The 27,659-nt window shown below is 40.6% G+C and overlaps 1 pseudogene; it reads left to right on the forward strand.

Moving 5' to 3' along the window:
- Positions 1 to 6,243: 6,243 nt before the first annotated feature.
- Positions 6,244 to 7,096, forward strand: LOC116753865 (annotated as a pseudogene).
- Positions 7,097 to 27,659: the final 20,563 nt, after the last annotated feature.

The raw sequence follows: 27,659 nt of genomic DNA on the forward strand, positions 1-27,659 counted from the left end.
GCTGTCTTTTGATCTTGCAACACAATAGGCTGGGTACTGACAGCCCCTCTTTTCTTCTCCTAAGGGTGGTGCTAATGCAGAAATTTATGGTCTGTCTCTGGCCTGCAGATGTGAGCCATCTACCTGTGTGAGTTCTCAAGCTGTGTGCCAAATCTTTCCCTCAGTGCCTTGGTTGGGAGCACACATGCTGAACTGACCACAGTGTGAGGATTTGTGTTGGTACAATTTACAGAGGACCAAGGGTGCCCATTGGCCAGTTGGGAGGATCTATGGGTGAGGCCTCCCTGTTGGCTCATGGATGGGCTTCTTGATGGAGTCTGTAACACAGCTAGTAGACTCTGCAGCACATTAATGCCTTACCAGAATCCTATCTGCTACGTCTTCCCCACCCCCAGTCGTGCAGCTCAGGATTCAGCACTCTGGAAGGGGCCAGAAAATAACAGGCCTTTTTGGCTACATCCCACACAGTTGGAGAAGCTTCATGCTCACTCACATGCTTTCACTTGCCCCTGCAGGGGAAATCATGGGCCAGGAAGATCTCTCTTGGCCCTAAATTGTGCAATCTTGGTGGAGGTGTGATGTTGGTAAAGTGAAACTATTCCCTTTACTTTGTCCAATGTATCCAAACTCATATATATATATATATATATATATATATATATATTTTCCCCCTCCAACATTGTGCTAGCACTTCTCTACTAGAAACCTGGATATCCTCAAAGCCTCTTTTATTCATGAATGATGGATTAAAATAGTATTTTCCAGGTGCCCCTGGGCTTTATCCAAGAGAAGCCAGTTAACAGATGACTGCCAAGTCCAGAGCTGGGACTGAGGTCTCTATGCCTATTACCCTGTGCACAGATGGGTGAGATTCCTCCTGGTCCCCTTGATGTATGGTGCTGTATACTACACCTCCCACAAAGACACTTGTCTGTGAATGAAGCCAAGTTGTTGTTGAAGGGGGACATGAAGCACATGTTATTCAAACTTAATGCTGATGGAACTCCTCCCTGAAATATATTCAAGTCAAATTGAGTAACTCAACGTGAGCTTCCTTTACTTTGCTTTTATCTTTTCTTTGGTCTTGAGACCTCAACCAGGAGGCCGTTTGGAGTCTTTCTCACTAAGGGAAGAAATCCTAGAGAGAGAGAGAGAGAGAGAGAGAAGCTTCCCTGAGACAGATTCTCACATGGAAAAATGATTAGGTTCTTTGCCCTTCCTAATACAATCCCATTCTCAGATAAAACCACCCACACTTTCTTGACCCAGGTCAGAGTTTCTTCCCATGTTGGCTAAAGACCAGAACAAGTCAGGGAACTGTTTCCCTTGCTCTTCACCTATAGGAGTTCTCAGACTTTGCCTCACATCATTATTACTTGGAAAACATTAAAAAATTCCCATGCCCAGGACTGAAAATGATTCAGTAAAATAGTATTTCTGGGCATCAGTATTTTTAAAAGATCACCATGTTATTCAACTTTGCTGTCAAAGTGAGAATAAGTACTTTCCCTACTTAGTAAACATTGTGCATGTGGGTCACCTGCGAATATTGTTAAAATGCAGTTTTTGTTCCAGGAGGCCTGAGTTGTGCCTAAGAGTTTGACTCTGACACAGTTTAGGGACATAGACTACACTGAGACTACTAACATCCTCTTTTACACTCAAGTCAACAAAACTTGGTGACAAAACAAAACCAAAAAACCATATAAGACATGACTGGAAGTGAAAGTATCTGTACAATATGTAACATTGAGAGGATCTCATTATCATGAAGAAACCAACCAAATACAATTTCTAGTGAATTTTAATAACCAAAATTTATAAGATGAAGACAATATCCTCTATTATGGTTTTCAGTAGAACTCTCTCTCAGAGAGACAAAAATTCTAGGTTCAGGAAAGGCTCAGCTTAAAAAACACAGAAATTTTCATCCCCATAGGTGTCTATTTTATCCTGTTTCCCAAATTCCAGTCACTTGCACACTGAATACAAGTAAATGTTAATTAATTAATAGCTTCCTACTGACATTATAACTTAATATTTTCCTATGTGTTGACTCAGTTTCTTATTAATTTACTAATATTTTCCTTTATTTTTCTTTCAGTTCTATTGAGATATTATTGACATACAGTACTGTAGAAATGGTGGGTGTACAGCATAATGACATATGTTGTAAAAGGATCAGCAAACAATTTAAATTTTTAAAAAGTTTACTAAATACTTCATATGACAGTTTGGTGACCTCCATTTAAAACAAGTTCAATTTACACAATTCATAACATTACATGAAATGGGCTGTGCAATTCTCAATATTATCTGATGTTCTGAAATTTGTACATAAACCACAGCTGGGGAAGTGCTAATTCATGAGGCAAATTCTGCTCCTTTCTTCTTTCTTTTACTCCAGTAGTCGCCTCTGAGCCCTGTTAACCTGGAGGCTGAATCTTCCGTGCCTTGGGGCAGGGCGGGTCACTCCCCTCAGAGGAGACCAGAAGGTCCTCCTGGAGAACGTGGACTGGGACATGGGTCAGTATCACCCAGGTTCCTCTAAGAGGTGAAACATCTGACTTGTAGGAGAAGGCTTCTTAGGAGGATGAAATGAAAGGTGTTCTGAACCTGGAGCCCTCCCCGCATCCCTTGTCCCATCATGAAGACAATTCTCAGGGGTTGGTCTGGAACATGCGTAGATGGTGGAGGTTGGGGGACAGTGCAGGCCTGGATTGGGCTCAGGTGAGGTGAGTTGGGTAGAGGCTGGGAGTCAATGCTTAGCATTGGGGCAGGTGTCCTTATGGTCATTTGGCGTGCCTGTGTGAATCCAAGTCCAGTTGTACTGGGAAGAGGATAAAGGCTGTGGATAATTCCACAGATCAGGTCTCTGAGTATCCTCAGAGGATAAAAGGGTCCTGAGTCTTACTTTTTTGTGAGAAGGGGGTAGGTAGGAGGGGAAGACCTAGCAAAACAGGATGGAGACCCAGGCAGATCTCTTGCCTGCTGCCTGAGTTTGGAGTCCTGATCACATTTATGTTTGACATTCTCTGGTCTGCACATTGAGTCTACACTTCAGTGCTCTGTGGTTGGTGACATGGTCCAGACCAGATGTATGGTGACAAGCTGGGGAACATCATACGAGAAGCTCCCAGGCCTGTTGGCAAGGATGTTTGAGCCTTGACCAATGTGCTTCGGCCTAGGTTGTGAGGTTTAACGATATCCTCATCCTGTCCTTTAACTGGTCCACAGGTTGAGAGCAAAGAGCTCAGTACAGAGCTCTTGATGTAAGGCTGTGCATGGCAGATGGCCCTCATATCAAGTGTCTTGAGTGATGGATGACCTGTGAAAACAAGTTCCTTGACAAATTTTTTTAGTGACTGTGTGCACAGCAATTGGCTTGGAAGGATGTGGGAGAAGACACCACAACTCTAAAGTATATTTGAATTGCCTCTCAATCAAGAGAAAAAAATAGAAGCAAACAAATAAAAATATTTGGAACCTATGGAATTAAATTTCATGGTCAAAGAAATAAAAACAATCATTTTACATATGAAGAGGACACAACGTCAATGATGGTCAGGGGAAAATACATTACAACGCCAGTGTTGTAATAGCTTTTTCCTCCCCATTATATTGGAAACTTAAAGTGCCTTTGTAGCATCTCTTGTCAACATCAGTGGAAACAAGCCCCTTGATATATTCTTGCAGGTGGTATACATGACTAACGTCCTTTTTAAGTCAGTTTGTCCCCTCTTTTGCTTCCTCAGGTTCTTGGTTTTAGGAGTGCTGTGGGACTGAAGTTTGTGTGATGACCTTGATATTTCTTGTGTCTTTGGGCCTCTGGTCAATCTCCTTCAGGCATTGATAACCTGATTTCCTGAAGTAGAAGAAAAAAGGCAAAAAAGTCATATAGAGATTGAATCAAGATGGCGGAATAGAAGGACATGGTGTTCATCTCCTCCCATGAATATGTCAGAAAAAGTCTACATGTGGAACAGTCCTCACAGAATACCTACCGAACGCTAGCAGAAGATCTGAGACACCCAGAAGTGCAAGAAAGGTCTCCATGTAATGAGATAGGATAAAAGAAAAAAAGAAGAAAACCTGCACCCCTGGGAGGAAGCTGTGAAAGAGGAAAGGTTACCTCACCCTGGGAAGCCCCTTCACCAGTGAGGAGATCAGCTGGGGCAGAAAAGGAGCTTCAGAGGGTTGGAGGAGAGCACAGCAGCATTTGCAGCAGACAAAACAGAGACCTGCACAGAGGACCTGTGCTACCTTGTGCAGTCCCCAGCCCAAGAAGTGTGCCTACTGGTATGTGGAGTGGGGCTGGGTGTTAAAACTGGGGCTTCAGAGGAAAAACCAGGGGAGAGGACTGGGGTTGGCTGCATGAAGACAGCCTGAAGGGGCTGGAGTGTGGTACCGGCCCAACCTGGGTGTATGCAGAAGAAGCACAGGCCAGCCATAGAAGCAAAACACCATTGTTGGGGGGGCGGGTGAAGGGAGGGGCAGAGCTGCCATAGCAGCCTCCTTCTTGGTGCCACCTCTATGAGCTCTGGGAGCTCACAAGCAACTCTTACGAAAGTGGCTATTGAGGGAACATATCTCAACATACTACAAGCTGTTTCTGACAAACCTACAGTCTATATGATACATAATGGTGAAAAGCACTTAGCTCTGGAACACAGACAAGGATGCCCACTCTCACCACTTTAAGTCAACATAATATTGGAAGTCTATCCATACCAATCAGATAAGAAAGAGAAAGGAAATGTATGCAAATTGGGAGGGAAGAGGTAAAATTGTCATTATATGCAGATGACATGATACTATATATAGAAAACCCTAAAGACTCCACACGAGCTACTAGAACTGATAAACAGATTCAGCAAGGTAGCAGGATACAAGATTAATGTACAGAAATCACTTGCATGTGTTTACATTAAAAATGAAATATCAGAAAGGAAATGGAAAAAAATCCCTTTTAAAATTGCATCCAAAAAACTAAAATACTTAGGAATAAACCTGACAAAGATAGTGAAAGACTTGTATGCTGAGAACTATAAAACATTAATAAAGGAAAGTGAAGATGACTCAAAGAAATGGAAAGATATCCCATTGGACTGGAATTATTAATATTGATAAAATGGCCATAGTACCCAAAGCAATGTACAGATTTAATGCCAACCCTATCAAATCACCCATGACATTTTCCACAGAACTAGAATAATTTTAAAATTTATATGGAACTACAAATGACCCAGAATTGTGAAAGCAATCCTGAGGAAAAAGAACAAAGCAGGAGGCATAACCCTTCCAGACTTCAGACAATACTACAAAAGCTACAGTAATCAAAACAGCATGGCATTGGCACAGAAACAGACATATGAATCAATGAAACAGAGCCCAGAAATAAACCCACACACCAATGGTCAATTAATCTTCGACAAAGGAGGCAAGAATATACAATGGAGAAAAGACAGTCTCTTCAGTAAGTGGTGTTGGGAATGTTGAACAGCTGCATGTAAATCATTGAAGTTAGAACACATCCTCACACCGTGCACAAAAATAAACTCAAAAGGGCTTAAAGACTTAAATATAACACATAACACCATAAAACTTGTAGAAGAGAACATAGGCAAAACATTCTCTGACACAAATCGTACCAACATTTTCTTATGTCAGTCTCCCAAGGCAATAGAAATAAAAGCAAAAGTAAACAAACAGGGCCTATTCAAACTTACAAGTTTTTGCACAGCAAAGGAAACTGTAAAAAAAAATGAAAAGACAACCTACTGAATGGGAGAAACTATTTGCAGATGATGCAACCAACAAGGGCTTAATTTCCAAAATATACAAACAGCTCATACAACTCAATCACACACACACAAAAAATAATTTAAAAAATGGGCAGAAGACCTAAATAAACATTTCTCCAAAGAAGACATACAGATGGCCAAGAGGCACATGGAAAGATGCTCACCATCACTAATTATTAGAGAAATGCAAATCAAAACTGCAATGAGGTATCACCTTAAACTGGTCAGAATGGCCATCATTAAAAAAGTCTACAAATAATAAATGCTGGAGAGGGTGTGGAGAAAAGGGAACCCTTCTACAGTCAGTGGGAATGTAAATTGGTGCAGCCACTATGGAAAACAGTATAGAGGTTCCTCAAAAAACTAAAAGTATAGTTGCCATATGATCCAGCCATCCCTCTCCTGGGCATATATCTGGAGAAAACTATAATTCGAAAAGATGGGTCTCCTGGGTGGAGGGCTAGATAGTCTGGTGGGACAATCCTTCATCCATCATCAGTGCCTGCAACCTCTGCTCCTTCACCTACTCCTGCTGTGGTCAGCAGTGGTCTGAATGATCTATTTGACCTCTCCATGAGGATAGGCATGGCGCCTGGTGGATATGTGTCTCCAAAGGCTGTCTGGCTGCCTGCAGTAAAGGCTGAAGGAGATTTCGGGAATATTTACTCACCGCCAAGGGCACATCTATATGGAAATGACCTTCACCAACAAAGCTCTGCAGCACATGACAGACTTTGCAGTTCAGTTTAACGATAATAGGTTTGGTGTCATCCCCAGCACTCCTCTGGCCATCCCTACACCACTGATGCCAAACCAGAGCGTTGATGGCTCCCTGCCTCTCAGCATCTTGGGCCCATTCATGAAGATAGAACCTCTGAACAACCTGCAGGTGGCTGTGAAAAACAGCACTGATGTCTTCTACTTCAGCTGCCTCATCCCACTCAACGTGCTTTTTTGTAGAAGACAGCAAAATGGAGTGCCAGGTCTTCCTTGCAACATGGAAGGATATTCCCAATGAAAATGAACTTCAGTTTCAGATTACGGGATGTCACTTAAATGCTGACACTGTTTTCAGCAAGTTGCAAAACAACAATGTTGATACTATTGCCAAGACGAATGTGGAAGACCAGGACATTCTGTATCAGTCCGTGAAGCTCACTAATGGCATTTGGATTTTGGCCAAGCTCTGGAGACCAGCCAGGAAACCCCAGTTACACGCTGTCACTAAGTGCAGAGCTCCTGACGTCTCCCAGTACATCTTTCAGGTCAACAACAGCGTTTTGAAAAACTAATAGACTGGTCCGGTGCCCTCCAGCTACCGTCATTGGTGCAAGCCAAGAACTCTTAACTGGAAGAAATTGTATTGCCATGTACAATCTGAAGCCAAAAATACTGAGGCCACACACCAAGGTAGTGACTAGTCTAACCTGTACTAACATTAGGGCACACTCTATTGGATAGTTTTAGCTTCTTGTGAACATTTGTAACCACTGCTTCAATCACTTCCTACCTCTTGCCACCTGCTGCTATATGTCCTTACTTGTGGGCTTCTCCATCCTGTGCCAGTGGCTGGCATTTTTGACTGTCATTTTTGTTTTGTTTTGTTTTTTTGCGGTACGCAGGCCTCTCACTGTTGTGGCCTCTCCCATTGCAGAGCACAGGCTCCGGACGCACAGGCTCAGCGGCCATGGCTCACGGGCCCAGCCGCTCCACGGCATGTGGGATCTTCCTGGACCGGGGCACGAACCCATGTTCCCTGCATCTGCAGGCGGACTCTCAACCACTGCACCACCAGGGAAGCCCTTGACTGTCATTTGATATTTTGTAATCAAGAGCTCACTTCAAAGGCAGAAAAAGACAAATATTAAAGCAAAGCAAAGTGTCATTGAAAATAAAATCAGGTTGTTTGTTGTTTTTTTCCTACTCAGTTGTTTGAGCATATTATGTATTTTATATATTAGATATGTTTTTCAAATGTTTCTTCCCATTTTGTAGGTACACTCTTCTCTCTGTAAATTGTTTCCTTTGCTGTTCAAACCTTTATAGTTTTTTAAAAAATAATTTCCCTGGAAACTATGCAATCTTTTTTTTTAAATTAATTTATTTTATTTTATTTATTTTTGGCTGCATTGGGTCTTCGTTGCTGGGCATGGGCTTTCTCTAGTTGCGGCGAGCAGGGGCTTCTCACTGCGGTGGCTTCTCTTGTTGCAGAGCACCGGCTCTAGGCACACGGGCTTCAGTAACTGCAGTGTGTGGGCTCAGTAGTTGTGGCTCGCGGGCTCTAGAGCACAGGCTCAGTAGTTGTGGCGCACGGGCTTAGTTGCTCTGTAGCATGTAGGATCTTCCCAGCCCAGTGCTCGAACCCGTGTCCTCTGCATTGGCAGGCGGATTTTTTTTTTAACATCTTTATTGGAGTATACTTGCTTTACAGTGGTGTGTTAGTTTCTGCTTTATAACAAAGTGAATCAGCTATACATATATATATATATATATATATATATATATATATATATCTCCCCATATCTCCTCCCTCTTGCGTCTCCCTCCCACCCACCCTATCTCACCCCTCTAGGTGGACACAAGCACCGAGCTGATCTCCCTGTGCTATGCAGCTGCTTCCCACTAGCTATCTATTTTATATTTGGTAGTGTATATATAAGTCCATGCCACTCTCTCACTTCGTCCCAGCTTACCCTTCCCCCTCCCCATGTCCTCAAGTCCATTCTCTACGTCTGCATCTTTACTCCTGTCCTGCCCCTATTGTTCTTCAGAACCTTTCTTTTTGTTTTTTTAGTTTCCATATATATATATGTTAGCATACGGTATTTGTTTTTCTCTTTCTGACTTACTTCACTCTGTATGACAGACTCTAGGTCCATCCACCTCACTGCAAATAACTCAATTTCGTTTCTTTTTATGGTTGAGTAATATTCCATTGTATATATGTTCACATCTTCTTCATCCAGTCATCTGTCGGTCGACACTTAGGTTGCTTCTATGTGGCAGGCGGATTCTTAACCACTGAGCCACTAGGGAAGTCCAAACCTTTATAGCAATCTATTTTTCAATTGTTTTTGTTTTTGTTTTTGTTGCCTGTGTTTTGGGGGTCATATCCAAAAATACATTGCCCATACATACCACTGTAAAGAAGTTTTTTTTCCCCTATATCTTCTTCTATTAATTTTACAGTTTCAGATCTTATATTTAATTCTCTAAACCACTTTGAATTAATTTTTGTATATAGTGTGAGATATGGGTCTAATTTCTTCCCTATGCTTGTGAATATTCAGTTTCCCACTAAATTACTGAAGAGAGGATCATTTCCTAATTGTATATTCCCAGCACTTTTGTCAAAGATCAATGGATTGTAAATATGTGGATTTATTTCTGAGGTCTGTATTTCGTTCTGTTGTTCTATATGTCTGTTTTTATACTACTACCATACTGCTTTGATTACTATGCTTTGTAGTATGGTTTGAAATTATGAAACATGATGCCTTTAGCTTTGCTCTTTGTGCTCAAGATTGCTTTGGATATTTTGGGTCTTTTAAGGTTCCATATGAATTTTAAGATTTCTTTTTCTATTTTCTGGGGAAAATGTCTTCAGAATTTTGACATGAATTGCATTAACTCTGTAGATTGCTTTGGATAGTATGGACATTTTAACAGTATTAATTTATTCAATCCATTAACATGGGTGATCTTTCCATTTTTTTGCGTCTTCAAATTCTTTCATCAATATTTTATAGTTTTCAGTGTATGGGTCTTTCACATTCTTGGTTAACTTTATTCGTAAGTATTTTATTCTTTTGGGTGCTACTGTAAATGGGACTTGTTTAACCTTTTCTGATAGTTTCTGTTGTTAGTGTATAGAGCCACAAATGATTTTTGTATGTTGATTTTGTATCCTGCAGCTTTATTTATTTATTAGTTTGAACAGTTTTTTGGAGGTGGCATGTTTAGGGTTTTGTAGATATAAAATCATGTCATCTGCAAACAGAGAAAATTTAGCTTTAATTTTATGATTAGGATTTACTTTCTTTACTTTTCTTGCCTACTTATTCTGGTTAGGAATTCCAGTACTATGTTGAATAGAAGAGGCAAGAATAGGTAACCATGTCTTGGTCCAAAACTTAGAAGAAATGCTTTCATGATTCATAATTCAATATACTGTTAGTTTTGGCTTGTCATATGACTTTTAATGTGCTGAGGTATATTCCTTCTATAACTAATTTCTTGACAGTAATTTTCATGAAATGAAGTTGGATTTTGTCAAATAATTTTTCTGTATCTATTAATATGACCATATTTTCCCTTTATTCTCTTAATGTGATGTAACACATTTATTGATTTGCATATATTGAGCCATCCTGCATCCAGGCATAAATCCCACTTGATCATGGTGAATGATCCTTTTAATGTGCTGTTGAACTTAGTTTGCCAGTGTTTTGAGTATATTTCATCTATGTTTTTAAGGGATATTGATCTGTACTTTTCTCCTAGTGCCCTCATCTGGTTTTGATATTGGAGTAATGCCTCATAAGATGGTTTGAAAGTGTTCCCTTCTCTTTAAATTTTTGGAAGTATTTAAGAAGTCTTAGCTTTAATTTCTCTTTAAATATTTGGCATAATTCACCAGTAAAACCACCTGGTCCTGGGATTTTATTTATTGAGAGGTTTTTCGGTACTGTTTCATTCTCTTTACTCATTACTGGTCTGTTCAGATGTTCTGTTTCTTAACTACTTAGTCTTGATAGGTTGTATGTTTCTAGGAGTTTGTCCATTTTTTTCTATGTAATTCAAGTTGTTTGCATAATACTTAGTAGTCTCTTATTGTCCTTTGTATTTCTGTGGCATCAGTGTAATGGCTTTATTTATATATATATATATATATATATATATATATAAAATGTATGTATATATACTCGCTTTTTCTTAGTTATTCTAACAGTTTGTCAATTTTATCTTTTTCCAAAAAACTCCTTAATATTATTATCTTTCTACTCTATATGTGGTCTTTATTACTTTTTTTTTCTTTTTTTCTTTTTTTTCTTTTTTTGCTGTACACAGGCCTCTCACTGTTGTGGCTTCTCCCGTTGCGGAGCACAGGCTCTGGATGTGCAGGCTCAGCAGCCATGGCTCACGGGCCCAGCTGCTCCGCGGCATGTGGGATCTTCCCAGACTGGGGCACGAACCCATGTCCCCTGCATCGGCAGGCAGACTCTCAACCACTGTGCCACCAGGGAAGCCCTTTATTACTTTAAAAAAAAAATTGATTGGAGTATAGTTGATTTACAATGTTGTGTTAGTTCCATGTGTACAGTAAAGTGAATCAGTTATACACATATATATCTATATCTACTCTTTTTAATATTCTTTTCCCATATAGGTCATTACAGAATAATGAGTAGCGTTCCCTGTGCTATGCAGTAGGTCCTTCTATTACTTTTATAACTGCTAATCCTTATTTATTTCATTCTGCCAATATTGGGCTTAGTTTGTTCTTTTTATAGTTCCTTTTGTTGTAAAGTTAGGTTCTTTATTTGAGATTTTTTTTCAGAGACAAAAGACTTTATTACTTATGGCACAGCAAGCGTGAGCACAATATTGTATTGGGTTTCCCTCCCCCACCAGTTCCAACAGGGATGACACAGAGGGATCCAGTGGAGTGTTATGTGTACTCAGTTGTGTTACATTGATGAACTCCACTGAGTTTGAGGATTCCATTGCTTTTAAAATGAGAGGTTAGCAAGCTTACTGCTTGTCTGAGGGAGACACATTACCTCACTCCTCAAGGCTGTTTGTTACAAACACACTCCCAAGAAATGGCTCCGTTAAAATGCTGTCAGGCATGCATTCCTTTTCTTTTTTTTTTAATTGAAGAATAGTTGACATACAGTCGTATGTTAGTTTCGGATGTACAACATAATGATTCAGCATTTAAGTTTATTACAAAATAATCACCATGATGGGTTTAGTAACCAACTGTCCCCATCCACAGTTATTGCAATATCATGAACCATATTCTTTATTCTGTATATTAAATTCTTGTCAATTTTTATTTTATAACTGGAATTTTGAACTTCTTATGCCCCTTCACCTGTCTTCTCCAACACCCACTCACCTCCCCTCTGGCAACCACCAATTTTTAAACTCTGTCTGTAAGACTGGTTATTGTAGCTTTGTAGTCAGGGAGCATGCTATCTCCAGCTTTGGTCTTTTTTCTCAGGATTGCTTTGACAATGTGGGTATTTTGTGGTTCTATATTTATTTTAGGCTTATCTGTTCTAGTTCTGTGAAAAAATGTCATGGGTATTTTGATAGGGATTGCTTAAACTCTCTAGGTTGCTTTGAGTAATATGGTTATTTTAAAAAGATTAATTCTTCCAATCCAAGAGCATGGGCTATCTTTTCATTTATTTATGTCATCTTCAATTTCCTTCATCAATGTCTTATAATTTTCAGTATATAAATCTTTCACCTCCATGGTTAAATTTATTCCCAGGCATTTTATTATTTTTAATATAATCATAAATGTTTTTGCCTTAATTTCTCTGATAGTTTGTTATCAGTGCAGGGAAAAATAACGGATTTCTGTACGTTAATTGTATATACTTCAAATTTACTGAATTTATTTATCCTAATTTGTTGGTGAAATCTTTAGGGTTTTTTTTACATATTATCACGTCATGTGCAAACAGTGACAGTTTTACGTCCTTTACAAATTAGATCCTTTTTTTTTTTTTTTTTTTGCGGTACGCAGGCCTCTCACTTTTGTGGCCTCTCCCGTTGCGGAGCACAGGCTCCGGACGCACAGGCTCAGCAGCCATGGCTCACGGGCCCAGCCGCTCCACGGCATGTGGGATCTTCCCGGACCGGGGCACGAACCCGTGTCCCCTGCATCGGCAGGCGGACTCTCAACCACTGCGCCACCAGGGAAGCCCCCAATTTTTATTTTTATTTTTGTCTTCTTGCTGTGGCTAGGACTATTAATACTGTGTTGAATAAAAGTGGTGAGAGTAGGGATCCTTGTCATGCTCCTGTTCTTAGAGGAAATTCTCTCAGCTTTTAACCATTGAGTATGATGTTAGCTCTGATTTTGTCATACATGCCCTTTATTATAGAAATGTATGTTGCCTTTATACCCACTTTGTTGAGAGTTTTTATCATAAATCAAAATTTGAATTTTGTTGAATTTTGCCATCTGCTTTTGCTGGAGGTATGAAGATGGTGATATGATTTTATCCTTTCTTCTGCTGATCTGGTCTGTCACTTAAATGATTTACATATATTGAATCATTCCTGCATTGGCAAGATAAATCCCATTAGATCATGGTGTATGGTTCTTTTAATATATTGTTGAATTCAGTTTACTAATATTTTGTTGAGGATTTTTGCATCTATGTTCGTCAGGGCTTTTCACCTGTAATTTACTTGTTTTGGTAGTGTCTTTATCTGGTTTTCATCCATGGGTGTTGCTGGCCTCAAAATAAGTTTGGAAACAATACTTCTTCAATTATGGGGGATAGTTTGAGAAGGATAGATGTCAACTTTCCTTTGAATGTTTGGTAGAATTTATGAGTGAAGCCACCTGGTCCTGCACTTCTGTTTATTGGAGTTTTTCGATTACTGATTCAATTTCATTTCTAGTAATTGCTATGTTTAGATTTTTTATTTATTCCTGATTCAGTCTTGGAAGATTGATGTTTCTGGGAATTTATCCACTTCTTCTAGGTTGTCCAATTTATTGGTGTATAATTGTTTGTAGTAATCTCACGATACTTTGTATTTCTGTGGTGTCTCTTGTAACTTCATCTCTTTCATTGCTGATTTATTTGGACCCTCTCTCTTTAAAAAAAAAATACTACTTTTGTCTTTTATTCTTTACAGAAGCTTAATAAGTGTTTGATCTACTACCCTTACTATATGTATACTTTTTCAGTGAGATTTTTACTTTTGTGTGTTTTCTTGTTACTAATTAATGACACTTCTTTTAAGCTTAAGTAAATTCCTTCAACATTTCTTATAAGGCTGCTTTATTAGTGATGAACTCATTTAGCTTTTGCTAGTCTGGGAAACCTTTTTTAAAAAAAATATTTATTTATGGCTGCCTTGGTTCTTTGTTGCTGTGCGCAGGCTTTCTCTAGTTGCAGCGAGTGTGGTTACTCTTCGTTGCGGTGCACGGGCTTCTCATTGCACTGGCTTCTTTTGTTGTGGAGCACGGGTCCTAGGCGTGTGGGCTTCAGTAGTTGTGGCACACAGGCGTCAGTAGTTGTGGTGCACAGCCTCAGTAGTTGTGGCTCGTGGGCTCTAGAGCGCAGGCTCAGTAGTTGTGGCGCACTGGCTTAGTTGCTCCGTGGCATGTGGAATCTTCCAGAACCAGGGATCAAACCTGTGTCCCCTGCATTGGCAGGTGGATTCTTAACCACTGCGCCACCAGGGAAGTCCCAGGTATAGGAAACTCGTGATCTCTCCTTCAATTCTGAATTGTAATCTTGCTGGTAGAGTATTCTTTTTGTAGGCTTTTTTCCTTTTAGCCCATTGAATATATCCTGTCACTCCTTCCTGGTCTGCAAAGTGCGCTGAAAAGTCAGCAGCTAGCCTTACAGGAATACCTTGCACATAACTAGTTGCTTTCATTTCAGTGCTTCTATGATCTCTCTTTATCTTTAATTTCTAATACTTTAACTATAATGTGTCTTGATGTGGATCTGTTTGTCTTCATCATGTTTGGGACTCTGTGTTTCCTGGACCTGGATGTCTGTTTCCTTCCCCCAGTTAGGAAAGTTATCAGTTATTATATCCTCTAATAAGTTCTCTGCCTCTTTCTCTCTTCTTTTCTTTCTGGGACCCCTATAATGCTCATGTTAACATTCTTGATGTTGCCTCAGAGGTCCCATTACCTATTGTTTTAATTCTTTTTTCTTCTCGTTACTCAGCTTGGGTGAGTTTCACTACTCTGTCTTCCAGATCACGGATCTTTTCTTCTGTATTATATAATCTAATGTTGCTTCCCTCTAGAGTGTGTGTGTGTGTGTGTGTGTGTGTGTGTGTTTTAATCTCAGTTACTTTGTTTTTCAGCTGTTTGGGTTTTTTGATATTTTATTACTCTTTGTTGAAGTTTTCACCATGTGCATCTGTTCTTCTCCTGACTTGAGTGAGCGTGTTTAGAATCACTACCTTGAACACTTTTCTTGGTGTGTGTGAGGAGGGGGTACAATGCTTATCTCTGTTTTATCTAGTTCTTTTTCTGATGTTGTGTCTTGTTACTTCATTTGTAACATACTCCTCTCTTTCATTATGTTTCCTAATTCTCTGTGCATTTCTAGTCATTAGCTCCAGTTCATTACCTTTCCTGGTCTTGGAGAAGTGGCCTTATACAGGAGATGGCCTATAGGGCCCAGCAGCACATTCTCCTGTGGCCAGCGGAGCCAGATGTTCCAGCGGTGTCCCCTCTCTGGGCTTCATACACCTTTCTGTTCTGGCAGAGCCAACTACTGTGGACAAGCTGGGAGGCGGTGTTGGACACTGACCTAAACTGACGTGAGGCCCAGCATTATGTGATTTCCGTGGGTGCTGGTAGGAAAGGCACACCTCCATTATGGGTGGCTGTGTGGCGCTCCAGGTGCACAGGTAGATAGGGTAGGCCCCCAGTGTGTCTGGTTGTGAGGCCTGGTGGTGCAGAAGTACTGTAGGCATGGTGGTTGATGGGGCAGGCCTTTGATACTAATCAGTTAGAGGGAAGACTCTAAAATGTTGCCTGCCAATGTCTCAGTCCCTAGCAAGAGTCCGAGCTGCCTCTTGCCTTTCCAAGAAGCTCTCCGAGATGAGCAAGTAGGTCTGAGCCAGGTATCTTTCAAACCACCAGCACTGCACAGAGACTGAGAACATGTGAGATTTTGTGTGTGCCATATGAGAGCAAAGTCTCGGTTTTCTTTAGCCTCCAGCTCTCCTGAAAGTAAGCCCTGCAGGTTTTCAAAGCCAGACCCACTGTGTTCTTTTCTTCCCAATGCAGGAACCCTGGGCTGAGCAGCCTAGTGGAGGGCTCAGACCTTTCCCTCCTTGTGGAGGACCTATGCAGTTGTGAGATCTTCAACTGTGGGTCATTGCGCTGGAGGTGTGGGCTCTAACTAGACTGTGTTGCCAATCCTCCTACCCGCCTTGTGGTTTCTCCCTCTTTATATCTTTAGTTGTGGAAAATTTTCTCTGCTAGTCTTCAGGTCATTACAGAGGTAATTTCTGTGTAAGTTGTAACTTGGGTGTGTCCATGGGAGGAGGGGAGCTCAGTATCTTCCTACTCTATCATCTTGATCCCCTGTCAAGAACTTTTTTAAAATATATGCATTTATAACTGTAAATACAACTCTTTGAACAGAATTGTTTTTTCTGTATTCCATAAGTTTATGTACTTTGTGTTTCCAATTTTGTTTGCTTTATGTCTTTTATTTCCCTTTTGATTTATTCTTGTATGCATTGGCTCTTCAGAAGCTTGATGTTCAATTTCCAAGTGTTCTTGAATTTTCAATTATTCTTCTTAATATTGAATTTCAGCTTCATACCATTGTGGTTGGAAGAGTTACTTGATACAATTTCAATCTTCTTGGATTTTTGAAGACTTCTTTTGTGGCTTAACATTTGATCTATCCTAGAAAATGTTCTATGTGTACTTAAGAAGAATGGAAAGTTTGCTGCTGTTGAGTGGCATGTATTATATATGTCTGTTAGCCTCACTTGATATCAAGTGTGTGTTCAAGTTTCTGATTGATAATCTGTCCAGATGATCTATAGTGTTGAAAGTTGGGTATTGACATTTCTTACCATTATTTCATTTCTGCACATTTTCCCCTTTATATGTGTTAATATTTTCTTTATATGTTTAGAGGCTCCAATGCTGGATATATACATATTTATAATTGTCATAATTTCTTGATGAATTAATCACTTTATCATTATATGCTAACCTTTGTTTCTGTGAGAGGTTTGACTTAAAGTCTTTTTTGCCTGATAATAGACTAGTCAGGTAATTATCATTTGCATGAAATATCTTTTTTCCAGTCATTCAGTTTTATCCTACGTATGGCCTTAAAGTTCACACGAATCTCTTGTACCCAGTATATAATTGATCTTTTTTTAATCCACTCAGCCACTGTATGGATTTTTTAAATTGAAGTATAGTTGATTTACAATATTACATTAGTCTCAGGGGTACAACATATTGACTTAATATTTTTATAGATTATGCTCCATTTAAAGATATTACAAAATAATGGCTATGTTTCCCTGGGTTGTACAATATATCCTAATTTGTTTATTTTCTACATAGGGGTATTGGATTAAGAGAAACAAACTACCATCATTCCCTCCCCCCTTCACTCTTCCCACCAGTAACCACTAATTTATTCTCTGAGTCTATTCCTATTTTGTTGTATACATTCCTTTCTTGCATTTCTTAGATTCCACATACAAGGGAGAACATAGAGCATGTGTCTCTAACTTATTTCACTAGATATAATACATTCTAGGCCCATCCATGTTGTTGCAAGTGGCAGAATCTGATTCTATTTAATGGCTGAGTAATAGTCTATTGTGTATACATCTTCTTTACCCATTCATCTGTTGATAGACATTTAGTTTGCTTCCATATTGTGGCAATTGGAAATAATGCTACCATGAACATTGGGGTGCATGTATCCTGTCAAATTGGTGTTTTCATTTTCTTTGGACAAATACCCAGCGGTGTAATTGTTGGCAAATATGATAGTTCTACTTATAGTTTTTTCAGGACCTCCATATTGTTTTCATAGTGGGTGTACCAATTTACAATCCTACCAACAGTGTACTAGGGTTCCCTTTTCTTCATATCCTCAATAACATTTGTTATTTGTAGACTTTTGGATAATAGCCATTTTGACAGGTGTGACGTGATGTCTCGTGGGTTTCTTTTTTTGCCATTCAATAAAATTTTGTTTACAAAAGAAGATGGTGGGCTGGATGTGATCTGCAGATTTGGTGTGCTAATGCCTGGTAATTGGAGGAGAATAAATACCTTTACAATGTTAATCATTTTTTTCAGGTTGACATTTAATGACCTGTAATAGATTTTAAAATTTTTCTCCCTAAAGGATATTTGAAGTCTGTGAGTCTCTTTCTGTTTTGTAAATTAGTTCATTTCTATCATTTTTTTAGATGCCACATAAAGGTGATATTGTATGATATTTGTCTTTCTCTATCTGACTTACTTAGTATTATCATCTCTAGTTCCATCCACGTTACTGCAAATGGCATTATTTCATTCTTTTTTTATGGCTGAGTAATATTCAGCTTGTCTGTATGTACCACTTCTTTAGCCATTCATCTGTCAATGGACATTTTGGTTGATTCCATGTCTTGGCTATTGTAAATAGTGCTGCAGTGAACGTTGGGGACCATGTGTCTTTTCGAATTCTGGTTTTCTCCCAATATACGCCCAGGAGTGGGGACTGCCAGATCATATACTAGCTCTATTTTTAGTTTTTTAAGGAACCTCCATACTCTTCTTGATAGTGGCTGTTACCAGGTTACATTCCACTAACAGCATAGGAAGGTACCCTTTTCTCCAGGTCCTCTGCAGCATTTATTGTTTGCAGACTTTTTGATGCTGGCCATTCTGACGGGTGGGAGGTGACAACTCGTTGTAGTTTTGATTTGCATGTCTCTAATAATTAGTGATGTTGAACATCTTTTCATGTGCTTTTTTTTAAAAAAAAAAACAGTGTGGGGCTTCCCTGGTGGCGCAGTGGTTGAGAGTCTGCCTGCTAATGCAGGGGACACAGGTTCGAGCCCTGGTCTGGGAAGATCCCACATGCCACGGAGCAACTGAGCCCGTGCGCCACAACTACTGAGCCTGCGCGTCTGGAGCCTGTGCTCCGCAACAAGAGAGGCCACGATAGTGAGAGGCCCGCGCACCGCGATGAAGAGTGGCCCCCGCTCTCCGCAACTAGAGAAAGCCCTCGCACAGAAACGAAGACCCAACACAGCCCAAAATAAATAAATAAATAAATAATTTAAAAAAAAAAAAAAAAAAAAAAGATACAGGCTTGTTACAAAAATGACAGATATAGATCTGCAGTGTCTGTGAAAATCAGGAAAATAAATATTAAAAAAAAAAAAAAAAAAAAAAAAAAAAAAAAAAAAAAAAACAGTGTGAGTAAAATTTACCTCATGAAATTGGCCTCTTGAAAGTCTGCCCTGTTTTGAATTGTTTTTCCATTACCTACCCCAGGACATTTATTGGGGGCGCCTGTCATTTACAACCCTGAAGTCTTTGTGAATATTAAAAGACCCAAAAGCACTGGTTTTAAACTTGCTGTTACAGTAAATGGCCACAAGGTGGAAGGATTTCTTCATACCCAACTCTGGTTCCTGGGGCACAAGAACCATAGTGGAACTTGAGTTCCTGGGTTATAAAATAGAGTGGAATGTGCCATAAAAAACACCCCAAAACTTGTCTCATTACTTCTTGTTTTTTTTATATATTTAGTTTTTTTATTGGAGTAAAGTTTATTTACAATGCTGTGTTTTGTAGGTGTACAGCAAGTTGATTCAGTTATACACATACACATATCCATTCTTTTTCAGATTGTGTACCCATATAGGATATTACAGGGTGTTGAGTAGAGTTCCTTGATCTGTACAGTTAGTCCCTGGTGATTATCTATTTGATATGTATTCGTGTGTATATGTTAATCCCAACCTCCTAATTTATTCCTTCCCCCCACCAGTCAGCTTTGTTAACTGTAAGTTTGTTTTCTAAGTCTTTAAGTCTGTTTCTCTTTTGCAAATTAGTTCATTTTTTATCACTTACTAGATTCCACCTATAAGTGATATCATATGATATTTGTCTTTCTCTGACTTACTTCACTTAGTATGATCATCTCTAGGTTGACCCGTGTTGCTGCAAATGGCAGTATTTCATTATTTTTTTATGGCTGAATAATATTCTATTGTGCCCATGCGCCACTTCTTCTTTAGCCATTCACCTGTTGATGAACACTTTGGTTGCTTCCATGTCTTGGCTATTGTAAATAGTGTTGCAGTGAAAGTCGGGGAGTAAGTGTCTTTTCAAATTCTGGTTTTCTCTGGCTATATGCCCAGGAGTGGGACTGCCAGATCATAGGTAGCTCAATTTTTAGCTTGTTAAGGAACCCCCATAGTGGCTGTGACCAGTTTACATTCCCACCAACAGCATAGGGGTTTCCTTATCTAGCATTTATTGTTTGCAAACTTTTTGATGATGGCCATTCTGACAGGTGCAATGTGATACCTCCTTGTAGTTTTGACTTACATGTCTCATAATTAGTGATGTTTAGCGTCTTTGCACGTGTTTTTTTTTAACAGCGTGAGTAGTATTTACCTGTTGAAATTGGCTTCTTCAAAGTATGTCCTCTTTTGAATTGATTTTTGATTGCCTACCCCAAGACATTTCTTCCGGGCAAGTTCATTTACAGCCCCACAGTACTTGTGAGTGTTACATGCCCAGAAGCGCTGGTTTTTAACTTGCTGTTATGGAAAACGGCCACAAGGCGGCAGCATTTCTTCATGACCAACTCTGGTTACTCAGGCAACCAGAGCTTTAGTGGGATTCACGTTCCTGGGTTGTAAATTAGCGTCAACTATACCAGAACAAACACCCAAAAGCTTGCGTCTCATTACCTATTTTTTAATTTTAATTTAATTTTTATTTTTTGTTGGAGTAATGTTGATTTACAATGTTGTGTTCCTTTGTAGGTCAACATCAACTTCTTCAGTTCTACATATACATATGTCTATTCATTTTTGAATTCTTATCCCACATAGACTATTACAGAATGTTGAACAGAGTTCCCTGTGCTACAGTAGTTCTTTTTGATCACCTATTTTATATGTCTTAGTATGTATATTTAATCCCAACCACCTAATTTATCCCTTTACCCCACCTTTCCTCTTTGGTAAACATAAATATGTTTTCAAAGTCTGTGATCTGTCTTTTGTAAATCAGCTCATTGGTATTAATTTTTAGAATCCACCTACAAGTGATATCATATGATATTTGTCTTTATCTGACTTACTTCACACAGATGGACCTAGGGATGATTATACTATGTTGCTGCAAATGGCATTATTTGTCTATTTTATGGCTGAGTAATATTCAGTAGTCTCTATGTACCACTTCTTTATTGATTCATCTGTCGATGGACGTTTTGGTTGCTTCCATGCCTTGGCTGTTGTAACTAGTGTGGCAGTGAACGTTGGGGTGCATGTTTTTCGAATTCTGGTTTTCTCCAAGTATACGCCCAGGACTGGGACTGCCGGATCATATGCTAGCTCTATTTTTAGCTTGTTAAGGAACCTTCATACTGTTCTCCAGTGGCTGTGACCAGTTTACAGTCCCACCAACAGTGTAGGAGGCTTGCCTTTTCTCCACACCCTTGCCAGCATTTACAGTTCGTAGACTTTTTGATGATGGCCATTCTGGCTGGCGCGAGGTATACCTCGTTGAGATTTCGATTTGCATGTCTCTAATAATTAGCTAGCTATGTTGAACAAATTTTCACGTGCTTTTTTTTTTTTTTAAATGGTGAGAGTAAAATTTACCTATTGAACTTGGCATCTTGAAAGGCTGATGTCTTTGACTTCTTTTTCAATTACCTACCCCAGGACATTTCTTGAGGGTAGGTGTCATTCATAGCCCCAGAGTGCTTGTGAATATGAAGTGCCCAAATGACCTGGTTTTTAACTTGCTGTTAAAGAAAATGACCACAGGGTGGTGGAAGGATTTCTTCATGCCCAACACTGGTTACTGGGGCAACCAGAGCCTTAGTTGCACTCCTCTGTGCGTCGTAAATTACAGGGGAATTAACCAGAACATATACCCAAATGCCTGTGATAATCGCTTCTTGTTTTTTTTAAAATTTAATTTTTGTTGTTTTCCTGGAGTAAAGTTTAATTACAATGTTGTGATTTGTAGGTGTACAGCAAGTTGATTCAGTTATACATATACATTTATCTATTCTTTTTCGGACTCTGTTCCCAATAGGTTATTAAAGAGTGTCGAGTAGAGGTCCCTGAACTATACAGCTGGTCCCTGTTGATTAGCTATTTCGTTTGTATTAGTGTGTTTACGTACATCTCAACCTCCTAATTTATCCTTTCCCCCCAACGTTCTCTTTTGGTAACCATAAGTTGTTTTTCTAAATCTGTGTCTCTTTTACAAATTAGTTCCTTGGTATCACTTATTTGATTCCACCACTAAGTGATATCATATGACATTTTTTTGTCTCTATGTGACTTACTTCACTTAGTGTGATCATCTCTAGGTCTATCCACGTTGCTGCTAATGGCATTGTTTCATTCTTTTTTATGGCGAATAATATTCATTTGTCTCTATGTACCACTTCTTCTTTATTGATTCATCTGTTGATGGACATTTTGGTTGATTCCATGCCTTGGCTGTTGTAACTAGTGTGGCAGTGAACGTTGGGGTGCATGTTTTTCAAATTCTGGTTTTCTCCTGATACACGCCCAGGAGTGGGACTACCGGATCATACGGTAGCTCTATTTTTAGCTTGTTAAGGAACCGCCCTACTGTTCTCCCTAGTGGCTGTGACCGGTTTACATTCTCACCAACAGTGTAGGAGGGTTCCCTTTTCTCCACTCCCTCGCTAGCATTTACAGTTTGTAGACTTTTTGGTGATGGCCATTCTAACTGGTGCAAGGTGATACCTCTTTGTAGTTTTGATTTGCACGTCTCTAATAACTAACTTTGAGTCTGTTTCTCTCTTTTTTTTTTTTTTTTTTTTTTTTTTTTTTTTTTTTTTTTTTTGCGTTACGCGGGCCTCTCAATGTTGTGGCCTCTTCCGTTGCGGAGCACAGGCTCCGGACGCGCAGGCTCAGCGGCCATGGCTCACGGGCCCAGCCGCTCCGCGGCACGTGGGATCCTCCCAGACCGGGGCACGAACCCGTGTCCCCTGCATCGGCAGGCGGACTCTCAACCACTGCGCCACCAGGGAAGCCCTGTTTCTCTCTTGAAATTAGTTCACTGGTATCACTTTCTAGAGTCCACCTATAAGGGTTATCTCATGATATTTATCTTGCTCTGTCTGACTTACTTCACTTAGTATGATCGTCTGAGATCCCTCCGTATTGCTGCAGATGGCATGATTTCCTTCCTTTTTATGGCTGAATAATATTCTGTTGTGTCTATGTACCAGTTCTTCTCTATCCATTCATCTGTTGATGGACATTTCGGTTGATTCCATGTCTTGGCTATTGTAAATAGTGCTACAGTGAATGTTGGGGTGAAAGTTTTTCAAATTCTGGTTTTTGCTGTTTATACGCCCAGGACAATGGAATGTTACTCAGCCGTTAAAAAAAAAAATGAAATAATGCCAGTTGAAGCAACACGGGCGGACTTAGGGGTGATCATACTAAGTGAAGTAAGTCAGAAAGGAAAGAGAAATATTACATGATGTGACTTAAAGGCGGAAACCAGACATTAATACAAAGGAACTAATTTACAAAACATAAACAGCCTCACAGGCCTAGAAAACAAAAGTATGGATACCAAAGTGGAAAGGCGGTGGAAAGGGACAAATGAGGTATAGCATGTTCCCCATAATATATGTGAAATCGATAATCAACAAAGACCTACTGTATACCACAGGAAACTCTACCCAACACTCTTTAATAAACTATATGGGGAAAGAATCGGAAAAAAACCCAGATATATATCTATGTAAAACTGAATCAACTTGCTGAACACCTAAAACAATACAACATTGTTAAACAATCTACTCCAATATAAAATAAAACAAATTCAAAAACGAAATGCCTCCTACGTCCCTCTCAGCCCTCGGTGACCTGCGCTTGTGTCACATCTCCGGCATGGCTCCCAAGGATGGACTGACCTGGGACAGAGGGACCTGGGAAGGATGGTGCAGCAAATTAGCCCTCCTTGGACCTGTAGTGCCTGGTCCCGACGGCATGGGACCACAGTCTCCAGATCCAGGTGGGCACTCCTACCCCTGAACCAAGCCCAGTGCACCCAGAGGATGGTGGACTCTCTGGGCTGGAAGAGCTCTGAAAAGTCAGCTGGTCTCCTGCTGGTGAGTTTCCTGCCTCCAGAGGACAGCTCTCTCTGCAGTATGGTGTCCCAGGGGTTGGAATTTGCCCGGGGGTGAAGTGTAAGGGCAAAGAATTAATGAGACGCAACCCCTTAGGTTGTTTTTCTCTTTTTTTCTTTTTCTTTTCTTTTTTTTTTATTTTTTATTTTTGGCCACGTGGCATGGGCAATCCAATTTCCCAGACCAGAAATTGAACCCGAGCCCCTATACTGGAAGATCAGAGTGTTAACCATTGGACCGCCAGGGAAGTCTCCTTGGTTGATTGTTCAGTCCCATACCACTCGAATTTACACCCAGAAATAACAACTTTCTCTCAGGTTCTTGTGGCGAGAATAACCAGCTTTGGGGATGAAGAAATCCTGCCACCTTGTGGCCGATACCGCAACGACAGCTTTAAAACCAGTGCTGAGCACTTCATATTCGCAAAGCCTGGGGGGCTGTAAAGGACACCTGCCCTCAAGAAATGTCCTTGGGTAGGAAATGGAAAAAAGAATTTAAAACTCTGACGACCGTGAAGAAGCCAATTTAAAGAGGTAACTTCTACACACATGAATAAAAGAAAAAAAAAAAAAAGCAAAAGTCAAGGTGCTCAGCAGCCCTACCTATCAGAGAAACGGATATCAAAACTACAAGGAAGGGGGCTTCCCTGGTGGCGCAGTGGTTGAGAGTCCGCCTGCCGATGCAGGGGACACGGGTTCGTGCCCCGGTCCGGGAAGATCCCACATGCCGCGGAGCGGCTGGGCCTCGGACCAGTCACAATGGCCATCATCAAAAAGTCTACAAACAATAAGAGCCGGAGAGAGGGTGGAGAAAAGGGAACCTGCCTACGCTGCTGGTGGAAATGGAACCTGGTAACTGCCACGATAAACAACAGTATGGAGGTTCCTTAAAAAATTAATAATAAAGAGACCAGATGATCCAGCAGTCCCAGTCCTTTGGAGATATCCAGAGAAAATCAGCATTTGAAAACACCTGCGTACCCCAACGGCCGTAGCATCCGTATGTTCAATGGCCAAGACATGGAAGCAAAGAAAATGTTCACAGATCAATGAATGGACCAAGAAGATGGAGTACATATAGACAATGGAATGCTGCTCAGCCATAAAAATGGAAATAATGCCACTTGCAGCAACACGGATGGACTTAGAAGTGATCATACTAAGCGAAGTAAGTCAGAAAGGAAGGGGAAATCTCACATGCTATCACTTATAGGTCTAATTCAAACACTGATACAAAGGAATCAATTTATAAAACAATATCCGGCTCATAGACTTAGAAGACAAACATGTGTTCACCAAAGGGGAAAGGTAGCAGGAAGGGACAAATGAGAAGGTGGGATTAGCATATATGCCGGAATATGTATGAAATTGATCATCAACAAGGACCTACCGTTTAGCACAGGGAACTCTACCCAACACTCTTTAATAACCTATATTGAGAAGAATAGGAATAAAGAACATATATGTGTCTACGTGCGACTGAATCAACCTGCTGAACACCTAAAACAACACAATATGATAAGTAAACTGCAATATAAAATAAAAATTAAATTTAAAACAATGCCTCGTGCGTTCCCCTCAGGCCTCAGTGACCCGGGCCGCTGTGCCATCCCTAGAATATGAGCCGGCTTGGGTCCCAAGGCTGGGCTAACCTGGGACAGAGGGACCTGGGAAGGATGGTGCAGCAACTGAGCCCTCCTCAGACCTGTAGTGCCTGGTCCCATCTGTGTGGGACCACAGTCTCCAGATCCAGGTGGGCACTCCTACCCCTAACGAAGCCCCATCCCCCCAAAGGACGGTGGACTCTCTGGGCTGGAAGAGCTCTGAAAAGTTACCTGGTCGCCAGGTCTCTTGCTGGTGAGTTTCTCACCTCTAGCCTCCTCCCTTACAGTCTCCCCACCTCCAGAGGACAGCTCCCTCAGCAGAGTGGTTTTCCAGGAGTTGGGATTTATCTGGGGGCGAAGCGTGAGGTTGAAGTAATGAGACAGAACTATTTGGTGGTTTGTTTGTTTTTTTCTTTTTGAACTCCACGTCCTTCTATTCCACTGTCTTGTTTCAATGTGTATATGATTTTTTTTGCCTTTTTTCTTCTACTTCAGGAAATCAAGTTATCAATGCCTGAAGGAGATTGACCAGAGGTGGAAGGACATAGCAAATTTCCAGATCATCACACAGACATCAGCACCACAGAACCCCTAAAGTCCAGAACGTCTAGAAGCAAACGAGGGGACAAACTGCCTCAAAAGGGATATTAGTCATGTATACTCCCTGCAAGAGTACATCATACGGCTTGTTTCCACTGATGTTGACAAGAGATGCTACAAAGGCACTTTACATTTTCTATATAAGAGAAGAAAAATGATTACATTGGCTTTGTAATTTATTTCCCCCTGACCATCATTGAGGTTCGGTGCCTCTTCATATGTAAAATGATCATTTTTCTTTTACAGTGAAATTTAATTTCATAGGTTCCAGATATTTTTGTTTGCTTCTATTTTTTCTCTTGATTGAGAGGCAATTCAAATATACTTTAGAGTTGTGGTGTCTTCTCCCACATCCTTCCAAGCCAATTGCTGTGCACACAGTCACTAAAAAATTTGTCAAGGAACGTGTTTTCACAGGTCATCCATCACTCAAGACACTTGATATGAGGGCCATCTGCCATGCACAGCCTTACATCAAGAGCTCTGTACTGAGCTCTTTGCTCTCAACCTGTGGACCAGTTAAAGGACAGGATGAGGATATCGTTAAACCTCACAACCTACACCGAAGCACATTGGTCAAGGCTCAAACATCCTTGCCAACAGGCCTGGGAGCTTCTCGTATGATGTTCCCCAGCTTGTCACCATACATCTGGTCTGGACCATGTCACCAACCACAGAGCACTGAAGTGTAGACTCAATGTGCAGACCAGAGAATGTCAAACATAAATGTGATCAGGACTCCAAACTCAGGCAGCAGGCAAGAGATCTGCCTGGGTCTCCATCCTGTTTTGCTAGATCTTCCCCTCCTACCTACCCCCTTCTCACAAAAACGTAAGACTCAGGACCCTTTTATCCTCTGAGGATACTCAGAGACCTGATCTGTGGAATTATCCACAGCCTTTATCCTCTTCCCAGTACAACTGGACTTGGATTCACACAGGCACACCAAATGACCATAAGGACACCTGCCCCAATGCTAAGCATTGACTCCCAGCCTCTACCCAACTCACCTCACCTGAGCCCAATCCAGGCCTGCACTGTCCCCCAACCTCCACCATCTATGCATGTTCCAGACCAACCCCTCAGAATTGTCTTCATGATGGGACAAGGGATGCGGGGAGGGCTCCAGGTTCAGAACACCTTTCATTTCATCCTCCTAAGAAGCCTTCTCCTACAAGTCAGATGTTTCACCTCTTAGAGGAACCTGGGTGATACTGACCCATGTCCCAGTCCACGTTCTCCAGGAGGACCTTCTGGTCTCCTCTGAGGGGAGTGACCCGCCCTGCCCCAAGGCACGGAAGATTCAGCCTCCAGGCTAACAGGGCTCAGAGGTGACTACTGGAGTAAAAGAAAGAAGAAAGGAGCAGAATTTGCCTCATGAATTAGCACTTCCCCAGCTGTGGTTTATGTACAAATTTCAGAACATCAGATAATATTGAGAATTGCACAGCCCATTTCATGTAATGTTATGAATTGTGTAAATTGAACTTGTTTTAAATGGAGGTCACCAAA

Source organism: Phocoena sinus, chromosome 5 (assembly GCF_008692025.1).
Source record: "Phocoena sinus isolate mPhoSin1 chromosome 5, mPhoSin1.pri, whole genome shotgun sequence".
Lineage (NCBI taxonomy): Eukaryota > Metazoa > Chordata > Mammalia > Artiodactyla > Phocoenidae > Phocoena > Phocoena sinus.